The sequence below is a fragment of the Panthera leo genome, chromosome A3 (assembly GCF_018350215.1).
Source record: "Panthera leo isolate Ple1 chromosome A3, P.leo_Ple1_pat1.1, whole genome shotgun sequence".
Lineage (NCBI taxonomy): Eukaryota > Metazoa > Chordata > Mammalia > Carnivora > Felidae > Panthera > Panthera leo.
Window position 1 is genome coordinate 84290901 of NC_056681.1, and position 18777 is coordinate 84309677.

An 18777-nucleotide genomic window follows, 5' to 3' on the forward strand; every position below is an offset into this window, starting at 1 on the left:
TCATGATGGTGATCTTCCCCCATCTGAGGAGCCACATGGTAGTTCAGTAACCCAGGATGACTAAGTCTCTATTGTTTTCAACACAATTTCTCCAAAGCCTCTGTGGTCTTTTCCACCCTACTCACCCAGAAGAGCTTGGAGAGGCACGTGTGAGAGATTTCCACAGACCATCCCCAGCATTGCCTACTCTGTCCCATTGTGAATCTAGCTACAAGGGAGGCTGGAAAACATGGCTGTGTCTGGGTGCTTAGAAAGAAGAGAAGAACGTGTATTTTGGTGAACAGTGGCCACCCCTGTATCAGTGATAAGTTTTCTTTGCTGTAAGAACATTTTCCTAGAGTTATACTATATATTGCTTCTCAGTGCCCCCCAGGTCTCTCCTAGTGCTTATCTGTATTCAGTATTCATTTTGGCACAAAGTTACAATTCAGAATAAGGCAGCCAAAAGGTACAAACTTCCAATTATAACATAAATAAGTACTAGGGATGTAACGTATAACCTGATGACTGTAGTTAACACTGCTGTATGGTATATATGAAAGTCGAGAGTATAGAATTATCAAAGTTTTCATCACAAGCAAAAAATTTCTTTTCTTTTTCTACTTGGTTTTGTATCTATATGAAATGTGGATGTCAATTTAATGTGGTAATCATTTTACAATATATGTAGGTTAAATCATTATGGTGTATGCCTTAAACTCATATAGTGTCTACATTAATTACATCTCAGTAAAACTGGGGAAACAAAAATTAAGAAGAGAGGAAAAGGTAGAGAAAGAACTGACTGACATAGTTCTCTCCACGGGTGCCCAGAACTATACTCCAGTCTTTACTGACACGTAAAACAGACAACTATTTGAATTTAATTAAAACAGAAAAACGACATCTTCGTGATGATTACCTACCACTTTTAGGCTTATTATTAAACTAGTCTTCAATCTTCTCTTCTCCTTACCAATGTCAGTACCCTGCACTCACAAGCCTCACATCCAACTCAATAACTATCTCCACAGATTACCTCGGAAGGCCCCCTCCCCCAGCCTACAGCAAACTAGTAAATTCATTCCGCTTCAGCAATACTCAACATCGTAATAAAGACATGTGCATGATATTTCTGGAAATTCACTCTAATAGTTTTCTGAATGTTCACTAAGTTTGCTTATAAAAGATCTCACAGATTCTCTGCTTAGCTCACTTTGCTTTTCCTCACTATGGCAGAGGCCAAATTGGGCTCCATGTCAGAATGAGTGAGAAGGTGTGGTGGATTACAAAATAAACCAATTTACCTGGGTCCCTTTAAGCATTCTAGAGACCTTAGGCCCAAACAGAAACTTGAGGTAGTTGACGTCAGTTGGACAAAGAAAGACAAGCACCATAAGGACCCACTTATATGTGGAATCTGGAAAAGCTAAACTCATAAAAACAGAGAGTGAAAGGGTGGGTACCAGGGGATAGGGGTAAAGGAGTGAGACAGACATTATTTAAGGGTACAAACTTATAACCCTAGAAACCTAATGCACAATATGTGAATATACACAATAATACGGTGCTATAAACATCAAACTTGCTAAGAGACTAGAACTTAATTATATCAATGACTAAAAAGAATGAATCATGTAATGTGATAGAGGTGATGGTTATCACTACAATGGCAATCATAATACATAAATGTATCAAATTAACCTATTGTACACCTTACATTTAGGTGTGCAGTGCTGTTCAGTGTTATATATCAAATATGTTTCAATTAAAATGTATTCTAGGGGCACCTGGGTGGCTCAGTCGGTTGAGCGTCCGACTTCAGCTCAGGTCACGATCTCACGGTCCGTGAGTTCGAGCCCCGCGTCGGGCTCTGGGCTGATGGCTCAGAGCCTGGAGCCTGCTTCCGATCCTGTGTCTCCCCCTCTCTCTGCCCCTCCCCCATTCATGCTCTGTCTCTCTCTGTCTCAAAAATAAATAAACATTAAAAAAAATTAAAAAAAAATAAAATGTATTCTAAAAACACACAAAAAAGAGTTGATGTCAGGACACTGTAAAATTATCTTGGAATACTTTTGATTCCATCACCCCAGAGGCCACGTTAAATGCAGCAAGTTGACTCACTAGAGATCCCCCATTGAGAACTTTGAAATTCATTGAAGAAATATGAAACAGTACTCCAGGAATTTATGAAGGTTCATTTCATTCCACTATTTTTGAGTACATTGAAAACATTTTCTGTAAGTCTTCCCACCCTGGTTTTTACTTACAACCCCTTTACTTTTTCTTCCTTCTTTTCCTCTCTGTCTACTGAATATTTCTCTTCTCTCTCTTCTCATGTATGGGGATTAGAATTGGGCCAGAGTAAGAGAGAGGAAGAAAAAAACCTTGTAGTGTTTCATTCCCAGCCCCCACCTCACTTGCATTGAGACTGGCCACCAGGAGAGATTTCACTGGCCATCTCCCTCCCATCTTCCCTTTCGTCTCCAAATTTGTGCAGAAGGCAGCAACATGATGGATCCCTCGGTGGTCGATTTTATCCCGTAAGAGTAATGTCAGCATGATCTCCAACTATCAGTAAATATATTATCAAGGGGTTACTAACTGCTGGAAATGTATTTTATTTATTTATTTATTTTTAGTGTTTATTTGTTCTTTAGAGACAGAGAGAGAGGGAGACAGAGCACAAGCGGGGGAAAGGCAGAGAGAGAGGGAGACAAAGAATTAGAAGCACGCTCCAGGCTCTCAGCTGGCACCACAGAGCCCGCCATGAGGCTCAAACTCGTGAGCTGCAAGATCATGACCTAAGCCAAAGTCGGACACTTAACTGACCGAGCCACCCAGGCACCCCTGGAAATGTATTTTGAATAGTACAGATTCCTTCTCTTTTTAGAACAGTTGCCTCTCAGACTTCTGAACTTAAGGAATTTGTGAATTAAACAGATATTCGTGTTGGGAGCACATACTGTTAAGGTTACAAAATTTAGGAATCCCATTTTATTATTATAATCTGATGGCCCCACTCTTAAACTGCTAAGAGGCAGGGTAGCATTGTACTAGAAGTTATATGAAATTCTCCCCCAAAGATCTCTGAGTCTAAGTCTGGCCTCTGTCACTGGAGGGAAAACTGCATATCCCCTCTGACCCTCAGTTTACACATTTTTACAGTGGTAATAATAATTCCTGTATTTCAAGGAACAGTCCTTAAATGACAGATTGTGCATACTATGCTCAATATTTTAGGGACACTGAAATCCTTTCCTGGCACTTTGGGAATGTTTAGGGCAGGAAAGTTGTGTCTGATCTCTGTATTAATGAATAAATAAATGGATGAGTGAATGAATAAATCCATCTAGTTAGTGTTCAAAATGTCTCTAAACTCAAAAAACTCCAATCGATATACACCAACAGCCCTAAGTGAGAAAAATGCTATCAGCTAAATGAAGCAAACTTAAGACCAGAACAGTCACAAAATGCATTAACTATCACCCAATGACACAAAGCCGTTTGCTAAATACGTTTCTGCAAACAGTAGACCAGAATTCCCCACTGAAACAATAAACGCACCCTTTGGGTACTGCATTTGACACTGTTCCCTTTGTTCCCTAAGTGTAATAATACAGATAAAGCCGTCTGAAGAGATTACTGTAAAAGTCCAGAAAAAGTGCATTCCACCTCATCCCAACCTCCACGCCCCAGAGTTACCTAGAATATCAAATCGGAAGCTTTAAGGTCATTGAAGATGATTAAAACAAAATAAAACATCCTGCCAAAATGTTCTGATCATTAGGAATTGCTTTCTTGACGTTAGCTGAAGTGTATAAATCAAGATGAGGCAGAAGACAATGCTGCCAGAATTTCCCACCCCTGTATTTTCATTTCTTACATTATTATTTTTTGAGTGTAGAATGCTTTTAACCATACCTTGAATGGCAACATTTTTCTGACAGATATGATTTGTTCCTTTAAATAAGAGTTTTTAGGACATTTTCCACATTCTGACCTGTGATTTCATTCTATTCAGGGCCAGCTGCTTTTCCCGTAGACTGAATCTCTGACATTTATAATGGAATTGAACAGTGTAATAGGATTCACTTAACAGAAATGTTGCTGTGACATGAACTTTATGGGACCTTCCATTGAACAAGGGAGGCCTGTTTTAACATTGTCTTGATTCTATTTCATGATAGAAATGGAAGCAACAAAAAACAATAGCTAGGTCTCTGCATAAATGAAGCCACACCATTTTTCTACAGTGAAGACAGTCCTAAAATGAAGGCAAATTTAAAACATTTCACCTTTTACTCTCTTCATTTATGGAAGAAAACATTTCAATATTCTGCCCAAATTTATAATGCAGTCCAGTTGCACCCTAATTAAACCCTCTCAGAGTCTTTCTGCGTTCCTGAAGTTTCTGGAGCTGTGCTACTGCTTCCAAGTAGCTAATGTGCTGTTATTTTACAACACTCTGCCAGAGTCGTTTTTCCTCAAACAAGAATCTTACTAGCTTTACCATTTGGCAGCCTGTAGCATGTCAAAAAAAAATATCCATAAACCAGATGGCGGAAATACAGAATAATCTGTTTGGGAAACCCAGGTTATAAATATGTGCATGTTGGGAAAAGGGCAAAAAGTTGAGGTAAAGCAGCTGATGCAGCTTTCAGCCTGGGCTTCAGTCACCACCATTTTTAGACTCGTGCACTGAGAGAGGTCTATGTGTTTATTTTCTATTGCATTCTCCCTCTCATGCTCAAAATGAACCCACAGGAGTTAACTCTTCTCCTACACTGGAAACCAATTTGAATCCTCACTTGGAAGGGCTAGTCAAGGTTTTATCTGCATGAATGTATACTCTTCTATTGGGGTGGGGAGGGTGTAAGTGAGGTGTTAAGACTGGAGCACATAATATTGTGACCCAATTTCCTCTTTCCTTGATCCTTACCCTAACATCTCCATGTGAGGATTTCTCCTTACCCTAACATAAACTTCCAAGTGAAGTAAGGTTAAAGTGAAAATCTAAGTTAACTTTGAAAGAACAAAGATGCTTTACAACCACAGCTGTGTGTGTCTCTCCCACCTACTCTCTCACTCTGTGAATGAGTAGGTGGGAGATGCAGTTAGAAGAAGAATAATGAAGTGTGTGTGTGTGTGTGTGTGTGTGTGTGCGCGCGCGCACGTGCACGCGTGCACATACAGGGACTGAGTGTATAAGACCATTGCATTCATATGCATAGCAGAACCTTTTTGTGCTCCAGCTGCTAAATCACACCCCTCTTTCTGTGGCCTTCAAGACTCACAACCTACCCACCACTAATTAGCTGAGGCCATCCAAGGGCTATCTTCCCTCATGTGCATGCTATGTCTAGGTGCTATAGTTTTTAGGCGCTTTAGACAGACTGTACACCATGTAGCCCATCTTCTTGAGAATTATGCTCTAGGATAAGCACCAAAATTGCAGTCAGATATATGAAAACCCATAAGCAACTGCATATCTTAGATCCCTGTTCTCACCATCCTAAGGAAGTTGCAAATTATATGCTATAGTAGCAGCAATCAAAGGTATGTATAGCCCATGGGGGCCGTAGTAAAAATATCATCTATACCAATTCTTCTGTTAGGCTCCAAGGGTTCCTGGGATCTCTCCTGAGCATTCCTGAAGACTTCAGTGGGTTCCCTTAGCTGCTGTCTCTCATTACTCCTGGCCTCTGCCAATGTCTGCCACTGGTGTCTATGGATACTTTCCTGTGTTTCTCTCAAAACCTCAGCAATGCTAGTATAATCTCACTGGATTTGCCTCTGTATTTCCCATGTGGAGGTAAAGAATGAATCCTCTTCCCACTGATGTTTTCATCTTTCTTACTGAAGCACCAAAGAAGAGCTGTGTGCCCCCCAGCCTCTTAGTACTCCAAGTGCCTTTATTTCCATCTTTATTTCCATCTTTCCGCTTTTTGTGGAGTTGGAACAAAATTTAAGTGACACAAACCCAGGGCTATGGCCATGGCCAACATCTTCCCTCTTACCTGAACCTTCCACCATAATCCAATGGCCTCCACCTTCCCAATGATAGGGTGTCCAAGGAGTTATTGCATGGTTTTCTTGGGTCTTCTTTGGGGATGATCTATAAGCTCCAAGAGCCTGTCCAGATAATCCTCCACATTCTGACATTTCCAAGTGATTTTATAGTACTGTTATTCCTGCATCATTTCATGTAAACATTACTTACAATAGTTCTACGTTATTATTTAGCATTCACGATGATTGAGAGATGCTCAGCCCTACATAAATTTACGGTACAAGTTAATTATTTATATTAGTAAATAATAAATTTTTATTTACATTAACTCAAAAAATGAGGTATTGTAATTTTTAAGTGTTTACAAAGGTCAACTCTTAAATATCAACAAACTCAACCAGCAATCTTCAGTTCTCATGAGATTCTCTAGAATCTTTTTAAGAGTTTAAAGTGGTACTCAAGACCCAAAGCCACTTGGTTTTGGATTACTCTGCCTCTTGAATTATCTCAGCAGGATAAGCCTTCCTAAGGATTGAATTGTATCCTCCCCAAATTCATATGTTGAAGCCCTAACTCCCAATGTGACTACTTTTAGAGAGAAGACATTTAGAAGGTAATTGAGTAAAATGAGGTGTGGCTCTGATCTGATAGAAATGTTGTCTTTATAAGATGAGATACCAGACAACCCATCATCTCTCTCCCTCCCTCTCTGCCTCCCCTCCCTCTCTCTTTCACTCCCTCACCCTCCATGCACCACAGAGGAAAAGCCTTTGAGGACACAGCTAGAAGGCAACTGCCTACAAACTAGGAAGAGAGCTCTCACCAGAAACCAACTCTGCTGGACCTTGATCATGGAATTCTAGCCTCCAAAACTGTGAGAAAATACAGTCCTGATGTTTAAGCCACCCAGTCTATGGTATTTGGTTATGGTAGCCTCAGCAAAAGAATATAAGCCCCATCAAAATGGATCCAGCGCTTGATTCAATCAGGGTGCTATCCTCCCTCAGAGGAGCAGAACTAGAAAATCATATTCCAATCTGTTTTAACAAAGAGCTAAGAGAAATGACCTAAGGGCTCAAATGAGGTAGCATAGGTGAGGTGGGGTGTAAAAATCATTTAATATAATGTTCTAATCAGAGGCAACACGGAGAAACAGAGAAAGCCAGATATCCTGGAGTAGAGGGGGGAATAAAAGAATGTGATTTATCAAACTCCATGAATTTTAGTTTTAGAGCCAAATGCAAGTTTTCTGTCTGTGAACTGTTTCTTGTTTACAAAATGCAAGTCTGGCCCTATCTTGCAGTTCATTTATAGCTATGGATTTGGAATCTGCAGGAACACTTTCAAGCCATAGTTTTTCCACTTTCTTTGCAAATATTTCCATCCTACTTTGAAAGAAGACAGAAGATTTTTAGGCCTTTATCTGTGTAATAACAGAAGCCTGCCTTTTACACAAAATCAGGTTCTTTATTTTCTGCATTGTATCTCCTCCCTAGTTGCTTTATCATTATGTTTCATACCTGGATGTTTTCTTTTGTAACCTCCTCTGTTTTAACTCTGATTTTCCTAGGTACAGAGCCTTATATACTATTTTGGTCATGTAACTTTATCTTTCCATATGTAAATAAATCACACATCTATATTTTCATCTTTCTCTCATAAGTTCAAGATCCATAAATCCAAGTGCTTTCTAGATATTTCTAGATGTGAGACACATCTCATACTGCATGCCTAAAATGGAATTCATTCTATTTCCCCCAAAACTGTTTCATATCACATATTCAAAACTCTGTTTAATGCCTCATCTATTCTACAATCTCCCAAACTATATGGAAGCCTCAAAGACACCTTCAACCTGTCTCTCTCCTTGGCTCTCTCTAGTCTCATTCATGATCTACAATCTAGTCACTTATCAAATCCTTTTGTTCCTACCTCAGATGTGTCCCTCAAAACTTGACAGTCCATGGTTTCCCACTGTCACTGCTGTCATCTTAGCACAGGTTTTCTTAATATTTTTCTTTTTTTAGGGTTTCCTAAGTTATTGCCTCGACTCCTGGCAACCACAACCTCCTGGTTCATCTCTCAGCCTCAAGGCAACTGGAACTGGTATTTCCCTAATTCAGCTTTATATTTCATTGGGGTACCCATGGGCTCTTATCCTGAGCCCTCTCCTGAAATTTATCCTTATCAAAGCTGCCAATTGCCCCTCAGATGTAAAATCTAATGGATTCTTTTCAGTTCTCATCATCATCACAGCCTCTCTTCAGCATTTGATGATACTATTGACTACTCTTTTCATAAAAGTCTCTACTCCTAGGTCTGGAACCCATTTCCCCTGGTTATTTTACTACCTTCTTATTATTTCTGCCCATCTCCTTTGTTGACTCTTCTTCCTCTGCTCACCCTTTAAACTAGTTTTCTAGAGAGCTGTCATTACCTTCTTGTTTCATTCTATTTGTTTGCCCAGATAATCACATCTTCTCCCATAGCTTCAGCTGCCACTGAGATTTTTCTTAATTCAAGACTTTCTCCTCAGATGAAACAATATTTTCAGTTTCCAAATGAATATCTGTAGTTTGATGATGTCTCACAGAAATCTTAAATCACAATGTTCCAAACTAAACTCCTTCTCTATTTCCCTCGATCTCTTCCTTATTTCTTACCAAGTATTTCTGTTACCTACTAAGTTATACAAAACAGAGCCTCACTTATTAAACTTTTTAATAGGTTCTATTGCCATGAAGAGGAAAGTTCAAGTTCTTTACTATCAGTGTGGCAGGCACCTTTGAAGTCCAGCATCATACTCCCTCGGCTCAACTCAGTACGGATTGCAGCAGCATCTGAACTGGAATGCTCTGTGTGAGCCACCTTACTTGAATTGCCAACATCCCTTCCCAGAATGCACCACTTTTCTTCCTGCCTTAGTCTTATCTAAAGCTACATGCTTGGGCAAGACACAGAACAGCCCAATGCTGAGGAAAAGTTTCTATTTCCAGAGGAAAACCTCAGCCAATGGGAGATGGAGGCCAGCAGATAAGTGACCAAGCCTCTTACCCCCTCCAATTGTGGAGGTATTCTCTATTATTCTCAGAGGTCCAAGGCCAAATCACATTTCTTGCCCACATCTGTGCCATCCAGAGCACAGTGTTCGCTATCGCATGCTCCCTTCTTCTCCATGCCAAGTACTTGTCTCAGGCTCTGCCTTGGGGAAACCCCAAATAAAGACAGTTGATTCAGCAGTGGTAGTCTAGAGAGAAGGCTTTCAGGTTGGGTTTCTGTTGAAATGGAATGGAGAACCCCATTGTTAATAGTCAGCTCCTGGGGTGGTATAGCATCACAATTCTGAGGACTCAGAGTAGTGACTCAGGATGCAATAGAGGCAAAGGAAGTATTAGGCCAGGAAGTATTTCTAGCACTTGGGCATTATGGAAATATTGGTAATTATAAGAATTGTGGACTAAACTAGCTTTTGTAAACTTCTTTGGAAGCCTTGAAACAAAAGAATGATAAGAATATTGTTAAGTAAATTATGGTAAGCCCACTTAATAGAATATTATATACCTTTTAAAATGTTTTGGGGGATTATTTAAGCAGTATCAACAAAGGTGTTTGATACCATATTAAGTCAGAAAGCAGAATAGGGACATGAATCTTCGCTAGAATTAAAACTTTGAAGCAAAATATCTATGCTTAGGAATATCTATGTTGAAAGGGAACACAACTATGTGCTATGACTATCTCAGGATGGTAGAATCAAGAATTGCAGTTTTTTTATCTATTTCTAAAATGTTATTTGATTGTGTCTGTATTGTTATATGGACAGGTAGATAAAACATTAAAAAATTTACTTTAAAAATACTTTTTAAAGGTACTGAACTTTTAAAGCTTGTCTCAGATATATAAGTAAAATTTTGGGAAATTTTTCACTCTTTAGATGAAAAATAATACTGTTTATAAGTTCTTTGTAAGCATTAACATTTCTGTATTCATATCCACTAGTGAAGAAAGTTGTTGCAGAATTCCTTGGCCCGTGAATGAACAGATTTCATCACATGGATAACCCTTTTGATGTGAGATCAACTAAGTCCTAAAGTTGCTGAGCTGACTAGACACGTCCACTAAGGCAGAGTTTTTAGAAACGATGTCTCATTCCACAAATGTTTTAAATTTATAACACAAGTATGTTGTGTTCATTGTTGACAAAATTAGAAAATTCAAATAAGCAAAATAGAGAAGTCTTTAAAAGCCACCTATCAACTCACCATTATGTCTCAGAAGCTTTTATGAATTAAGAAATTACAAGATATATCATGCATGCAGGAGTTTGTGCAGTTTAAAACACATTTGTCCAGCTACAGAGTCCTGTATTTTCAAAGCCCTCCTGACCACATAAAACTTCCAAACTCTAGGAAGCCAATATGCTTAATTTCGTGTTCATCATTCATTGCTTTTCTTTATATTTTATCGTATATGTGCACGTCCTTAAGGAATATAATATTTAATTTTGCCTGTTGTTTTATCTTTCTTTGGATATAGAGATTCCTTGTGTATTCCTGACTTGTCTTTTTCTCCTCAATACTCTGATATTGAGAACTACCACAATGTGTCATGTAGCTGGGTTTCATTCACTTTCATCACTGCATGGTGTTTCTTTTTATATGAGTCTATTAGAATTTATTGGTGCATTTTACTGTTGTTGGACATTTGAGTCATATTTAATTTGTATTATTATGAACAATGTTACTGTGTCTATTATAGTACATGTCTCCTGATACAATGCAATAATTTATCCAGGGTAAAAGTAGAATTTCTTAGACCAGCAGGGTTCAGAAGTTCCTACAGTTTCACATTTTCACCAACACTTAATGCTATCATACTTTTATGTATCTGCTAATCCAGCAAGTGTGAAATGTTAACACAGTATTTTATTTTTCTTTCCCCAGATTAATAAAGAGCTTGAGTATTCTTTATTTGTTGGGTTTACTTTTGTGTGTGTGAAATGCCTGTTCATGACTTTTGACCATTTGCCTTTTAGTTGTTTCCTTCTCTTCCCCTTCCTTCTCCTCCTCCTCCAAGAGCTCCTTAACACCCTAGATGATAAGACTTTGACAGTTATATGTGTAGTAGACATCTGCTTCCAGTTTGCGCTAATCTTTTTTTACTCCGTGTGTGTGTGTGTGTGTGTGTGTGTGTGTGCGCGCATGGTTGTTGTTTTTGCATGAGCAGAAGCATGTTTTACTTTTAACAGTCTTTTTTTTTTTTTTAGTTTGCCTTTTACTTGGTCTTGTTTCAAAAACTCTTCGTCACTCTAAGATCATGAGAATATTTTCCTGTATGTTTTCTCCACAATGTGAAAATTTTTACCTTTTCCTTTTAAGTCCTTAATCCATTTGGATTGTTTCTATACATTGTGTAAATTATTGTCCAGCCCATGCATTCTTTGCTCCTCTTTACTCTTACCTCTGTCCTATGTCAAGTTGCCGTACATAAGTGAGACTGGTTTTCCCCCTTTTCTTCTAAGTCTTGACATTTAGTAAGTTAAGTTCTCTTCTCCCTGTCCCCTACACCTTATTATATTTTATTCAGTAGTTTCTTGGTTGTTCTTTACACTTTGCTCTAGAATTATCTCGTCAAATTACACATACTACACACACAGATACTAGAACTTTGGTAAAGATTACATCAAATTTCTACATGAATTTGTGAAGGATTGATGTCTTTACAATATTGACTATTCCCATCTATGAACGTGGCATTTTTTAATCTATTTAGATTTTCCTTATTATCTTTCAATAAAAATGTGTAATTGTCTTTGTATATCATTTAAAAAACTATCCCTAGATCCTTTTTTGTTTGTGATTGTACATGGTATACATCCTTTAAGTTATTTTTTTTCTAAAAGTGTACAGTGTATTGAAATATATTTGAATTTTGTATCTTGATTTTATACCTGGCAACCTTATACTCAGAGGTTAATTCTAACAGTTTTCCTATTGATTCTTTTGGGATTTCATATAAGCAACACTATTACCTATAAATGATGATAGTTTTCTTGCTTTGCAATCATTACAGTTTTGTCTTTTTCTTGTCTTATTGTGCTAAGATTATAGCTATATTGGTAAACAAAAGTGATGATAGAAGGCATCTTTCTCAGGTTTCTGATTTTGAAAGCAATGTTTTTAATTTCTCACCACTAAATGTTTGCTGTGGGATTTCTTTATAACTATCCATCATTAGAATAGGGAATTCCCTTCTATTCTTAGTTTATCAAGAGGATGTTTTTTAATGCATGAATGAATATTGGATTTTATCAAACATTATTTGTGCTTCATATTAAGGTGGTTATATGGCTTGTTTTCTTTAATATGTTGATGTAGTAAATTACATTATTGATATTTTTCAACTTTAAATTCACCTTGCATAACTGGGCTAACCAACTTTGTTGTTTTTATACATTTCTAGATTATGTTTGCTAATACATTTACTTAGGATTTTTGCATGTAGGCTCATGAGTGAGACTAGTCTATAATTTTGTAATTTTTATAATTTTATGTCTTAGTGCAGTAGCCTCATGAAAGTAGTTGGGGAGCTTTTCCTCATTTTCTGTTTTCTGAAAGCACTTATGCAACATTTGTAATGATCTGTTCCTTAAAAGAATCTAAATCCATTCTTTTCATCATGGGAGGATTTTAGCTATTAAATTTTCCCTTAAAGATTACAAGATCATGTAAGTTAATTTTTTTCTTGAGATAGCTTTAATATTGATAACTTTTTTCAAATTTGTTAATTTTTTTTAAATGTTTTTATTTATTTTTGAAGGAGAGAGAGACCGAGCGTGAGCAGGGGAGGAGCAGAGAGAGAGGGAGACATAGAATTTGAAGCAGGCTCCAGGCTCTGAGCTGTCAGCACAGAGCCCGATGTGGTGCTCAAACTCACAAACTGTGAGATCGTGACCTAAGCCGAAGTCTGACACTTAGCCAACTGAGCCACCCAGGTGCCCCAAATTTGTTAATTTTAACTAAACTTAAAATTTTACTGGCATGAAGTTTAACATTCTTTTCTATCTTTTGAAAACACTGTTACATCTTTTTTTTTCTAACCATTCTTTCCTGTGGTTGATCAAATCTATTATTCTTTAATTAACTTTTTAACTCTTGTCTTTGTTTTCCAGTTTATTCATTTCTGCTTTCATATGTTTTGTTACTATTACACTTCCTTTGGGTCTATTCTGTTTAGGTTCTACCTTTTAAAATTGGATGTTTAGCTCCTGTATTTCCAGTCTTTCTTCTTTTCTAGTGTATGCATTTAAGGTTACATATTTCCTTCTAAATATTGTTTTAGCTGCACTCTATTGGTTTTGATAAGTAGCATTTTCTTATTATTCAGTTTTGAGTACTTTCTGATTCCTGTTGTCATTTTTCTTTTATTTATAAAGTAGGTAAAAATATTTTTTTTCTTAATTTACAAGTGTATAGGTATTCCAAAGTGATATTTTTATTGGTACATAAATGAATTACATTGTCTGCAGAGAATGTGTTTTCTATAATACCTGCCCTTATTATTTACACTTGCTTTAAGGCCAACAAAGTGATCAGTTTTCATAAATATCACAGTGTGCTTGGAATTCACGTAATTCTCCAGTCAGGGGTAGTGGAGAGGAAGATCTTTTCTATTTATGCCTATTAGTAAAACTTGTTAGCTACATTCTGAAATATTCTATATGTGTATTAATTTTTTGCTTCCTTATGAATCATTTACTGAGGTCATACATTATAAACCTCCCACCAGGTTTTAAAGTTTTGTTATTAAGTGAATACAAGATAAGAATTATTTAAGGTTCCTGGTGCCTTGGACATTATCTAGAGGTAGTGAACCTCCCTCCCTCCATCCCTCCCTCCCTTCCTTCCGTCTTTCCTTCTTTTCTATCCCTAGTGATCCTTTCCCCTTAAAAACTAATTTGCCTGATATTAATATCACGATATCAGATTAATTTTGGTTAGCAGGTCCCTGGCATAACTTCCCTTCATTTTACTTTCATTCTTTCTGTGTATTTCTGTGTATTTCATTCTTTCTGTTTCATTTGATCTGCTTCAGTTCTGTATGTGTATGTGTATGTGTATCTGTGTATTTATATATGTTTTAAACAGACTAGTAGCATATTTTAAATGCTGTTATGTTGCTTGCCTTTTATTTCAAAAATGTTATGACTGTTTCCTTATACAAACATTTCTTCCAATTTTTTTTAAAAGCTACATAGTATTCCATAATACATTAAGTACTCCACTTTGAGAATATTTTGTTTTCTTCAAGTTTTTACTATTACAAATAACCTTGTAATAAACTTCCATACTACATCTTTGTAAATTTCTCTGATTGCTTCCTTATATAAATTCCTAAAGGATAAATATCTGGTTCAAATGATGAATTGTTAAAAGTATTTTGAGACAGTTATTTGAGAATATATTGAACTAACACTTTTAATCAGAAGTTTAGCAGGGTGACTATTTTCCCATATCCTCCCCAACCTTAGGAGTTAATCTTTTATCCTTGGTATTCTGATGAGAAAAAAACAAAGAAAAACAAAGGCTACCTTCAAACAAATGGAAACATTTTCTATGTTCACATATTGGAAGAATTACTATTGTTAAAATGCCCATACCACCCAAAGTAATCTACAGACTCAGTGTAATCCCCTATCAAAATTCCAATGGCATTTTTCACAAGACTAGAACAAATAATAATAAAATTTGTATGTACCCACAAAAGACCCTAATTAGGCAAAGAAATTTTTTTAATTAATTTATTTAAATTCAAGTTAGTTAACATGAGGTGTACTATTGGTTTCAGGAGTGGAACCCAGTGATTCATCTCTTACATATGACACCAGTGCTTACTCAACAAGTGCCCTCCTTAATACCCATCACCCATTTAGCCCATACCCCACCCACCTCCCCTCTAGCAACCCTCAGTTTGTTCTCTGAATTTAAGGGTCTCTTATGGTTTGCCTCTTTCTCTGTTTTTAATCTTATTTTTCCTTCCCTTGCCCTATGTTCATTTGTTTTGTTTCTTTAATTCTACATAGGAATGAAATTATATGATATGTGTCTTTCTCTGACTTATTTTGCTTAGCACAATACACTGTAGTTCTATCCACATTGTTGCAAATGACAGAATTTCATTCTTTTTGATCACTAATATTCCATTATATATATGTGTGTGTGTGTGTATATATGTGTGTGTGTGTGTGTGTGTGTGTGTGTGTGTGTGTGTATATATATATATATATATATATATATATATATATATATATATTCCATTACACACACACACACACACACACACACACACACACCCACCACATCTTCTTTATCCATTCATCAGTTGATGGACAATTGGGCTCTTTCCATAATTTGGCTAGTGTTGATAGTGCTGCTATAAACATTGGGATACATGTGCCCTTTCGAATCAGCATTTTTGTGTCCTCTAGATAAATACCTAGTAGTGCAATTGCTGGGTCATAGGGTAGTTCTATTTTTAATTTTTTGAGGAACCTCCATACGGTTTTCCAGAGTGGCTGCACCAGTTTGCATTCCCAAGTGTTCCCCTTTCTCCGCATCCTCGCCAACATTTGTGATTTCCTGAGTTGTTAATGTTAGCCATTCTGACGGATGTGAGATAGTATCTCATTGTGGCTTTGATTTGTATTTCTCTAATGATGAGCAATGTTGAGCATCTTTTCATGTGTCTGTTAGCCATTTGGATGTCTTCTTTGGAAAAGTGTCTATTCATGTCTTCTGCCCATTTCTTCACTGGATTTTTTTTGGGGGGGGTGTTGAGTTTGGTAAGTTCTTTAAAGGTTTTGGACACTAACCCTTTATCTAATATGTCATTTGCAAATATCCTCTCCTATTCTGTCAGTTGCTTTTTAGTTTGACTGATTGTTTCCTTCGCTGTGCAGAAGCTTTTTATCTTTATGAGGTCCCGATAGTTCCTTTTTGCGTTTTTTTTCCCTTGCTTCGGAGACATGTCTAGCAAGAAGTTGCTGTGGCTAAGGTCAAAGAGGTTGCTGCCTGTTTTCTTCTGATGGTTTCCTATCTCACATTTAGGTCTTTCATCCATTTTGAATTTATTTTTGTGTATAGTGTAAGAAAGTGGTCCAATTTCATTCTTCTGTATGTTGCTGTCCAGCTTTCCCAGCACCATTTGCTGAAGAGACTGTCTTTTTTCCATTGGATATTATTTCCTGCTTTGTCGCAGATTAGTTGGCTATACATTTGTGGGTCCATTTTTAGGTTCTCTATTATGTTCCATTAATCTATGTGTCTGTTTTTGTGCCAGTACCATACTGTCTTGATGATTACAGCTTTGTAATACAGCTTAAAGTCTGGAATTGTGATGCCTCCAGTTTTGGTTTTCTTTTTCAACGTTACTTTGGCTATTTGGGGTCTTTTCCATTTGGCTATTTGGGGTCTTTTCCAGTTCCGTACAAATTTTAGAATTGTTCATCCCAGCTCTGTGAAGAGAGCCAAAGCAATCTTGAGAAAGAACAAAGCTAGAGGTATCACAGTCCCAGGTTTCAAGATATACTACAAAGCTGTAGTAATCAAAACAGTATGGTACTAGTAAAAAAAAAAAAAAAAAAAGACATATAGCTCAATGGAGAGCCCAGGAATAAGCCCATGTTTATATAGTCAAATAATCTGTGACAAAAGAGGCAAGAATATATCATGGGAAAATGATAGTCTTTCTAAGAAACAGTGCTAGGAAAACTGGATAGCGACATGCAAAAGAATGAAACTGGACCACTTTATTACACAATACACAAAAATAAACTCAAAATAAATATCGAAATGTGATACTTGAAACTATAAAACTCCTAGAATAAAACATAGGTAGTAATCTCTTTGATATAACCCTCAGCAACATTTTTCTAGATATGTCTCCCAAGGCAAGGGAAACAAAAGGAAAAATAAACTATTGGGACTATAGTAAATTTAAAAGCTTTTGTACGGTGAAGGAGACCATCAACAAAATGAAAAGGCAACCTACTGAATAAGAGAAGATATTTGCAAATGATATATCCAATAAGGGATTAATATCTAAAGTATATACAGAACTTACCCAGCTGAACACCAAAAAATATAAATAATATGATTTAAAACTAAGCAGAGGATCTGAATAGACATTTTTCCAAAGAAGACATACAGATGGCTAATAGACACAGGCAAAGATGCTCAATCTCTAATCATCAGGGAAATGCAAATCAAAACTACAATGAGATATCATCTCATACCTGTCAGAATGACTAGTATCAAAAACACAGGAAACATCAAGTGTTGGTGAGGATATGGAGAAAAATGGACCCTAGGCACTGTTGGTGGGAATGAAAACTGTTCCAGCCACTGTGGAAAACAGTATGGAGGTTCCTCAAAAAATTCAAAATAGAAATGCAATACAATCCAATAATTCCACTACTGCTTATTTACTGAAAGAAAACAAAAGTGCTAACTTGGAAAGATATATGTGTCCCTATGTTTACTGCAGCATCATTTATAATAGACAAGATATGGAAGCAACCCAAATGTCCAGCATTTCATGAACAGATAAAGAAGATGTGGTGTGTCTATACAGTGGAATATTACCCAGCTATAAAAAAACATCCTGCCATTTGCAACAGCATGGATAGTCTTAGAGGGTATGCTGTTAGGTAAAATAAATACAGCAAAGACAAATACCATGTGATTTTTCTTACATATGGAGTTTAAAAACCAAAACAAACAAACAAAACAGAAACAAATTGGTGGCTGCCAGAGCGGAGGGGAGAGGTGAATGGGCAAAAGGAGATTAAGTAGAGTGGGAGATACAGTATTCTAGGTATGAAATGAATAAATCACAGGAATAAAAGGCACAGCATAGGGAATATAGTCAATGAGACTGTAATAGCAATGTATGATGACAGATGGTAACTACACTTATGGTGAGCACTGCATAACGTATAGTCTTGTTAAATCACTATGTTGTACACTTGAAATTAACGTAACCTGTGTCAGCTATACTTCAATATGAATAAATAAAGTCTTTTTATTTTATGTATCTCATGATTTCTGTCTTGTCTAATATTCTTTATTCATTTAAAAAATTTAGTTATTTTTTATTGGTAGGAAACCTATGTAATAGTAGTCCCATGCTCTATACGTTTACAATATGTTTTCTAATTTGTTATTACTTTTTGTGTTAATAGCGTTTTTACACACAGATGCCCCTTTTTATATTTTCAGTAATAAAATGTAATTATCTCTTTATTTGCAGTTTATCCCTGTGTTATGCTTTGAATGATCTTCCCCTCTCCATAATTAAATAAATGTTTAATTTTTTTCCAGATCATTTATAAATCTTTTATAGATCTTTTAATTCTCATTTGTAATATTTAAGTCATCACTCTATTTTTGAATTTCAGTTGATAAATTCCTTGAATACAATCTCTTTTTCAAATAACTATGTTTGAATCTTTAAATATATATGTATATATATATATAATATATATATTCTTTTCTCATTCATTTGCAGTGTTGCTTTATAGTATATTGAACATGTAATACTCTTTACTTGCTTCCAGACTGTTTTTACCTATTTTACCTAGTTCTTTTTAGACTGTTCCATTGATTGCCTTCCATGGTTGGTGCCACACTGCTTTTAATATCATGACTTTACAATATGCTTTATTATCTAACAGTTCTTGTGCACATCATTTTTTTATTTTATACTATTTGTTAGCTATTCTTGCC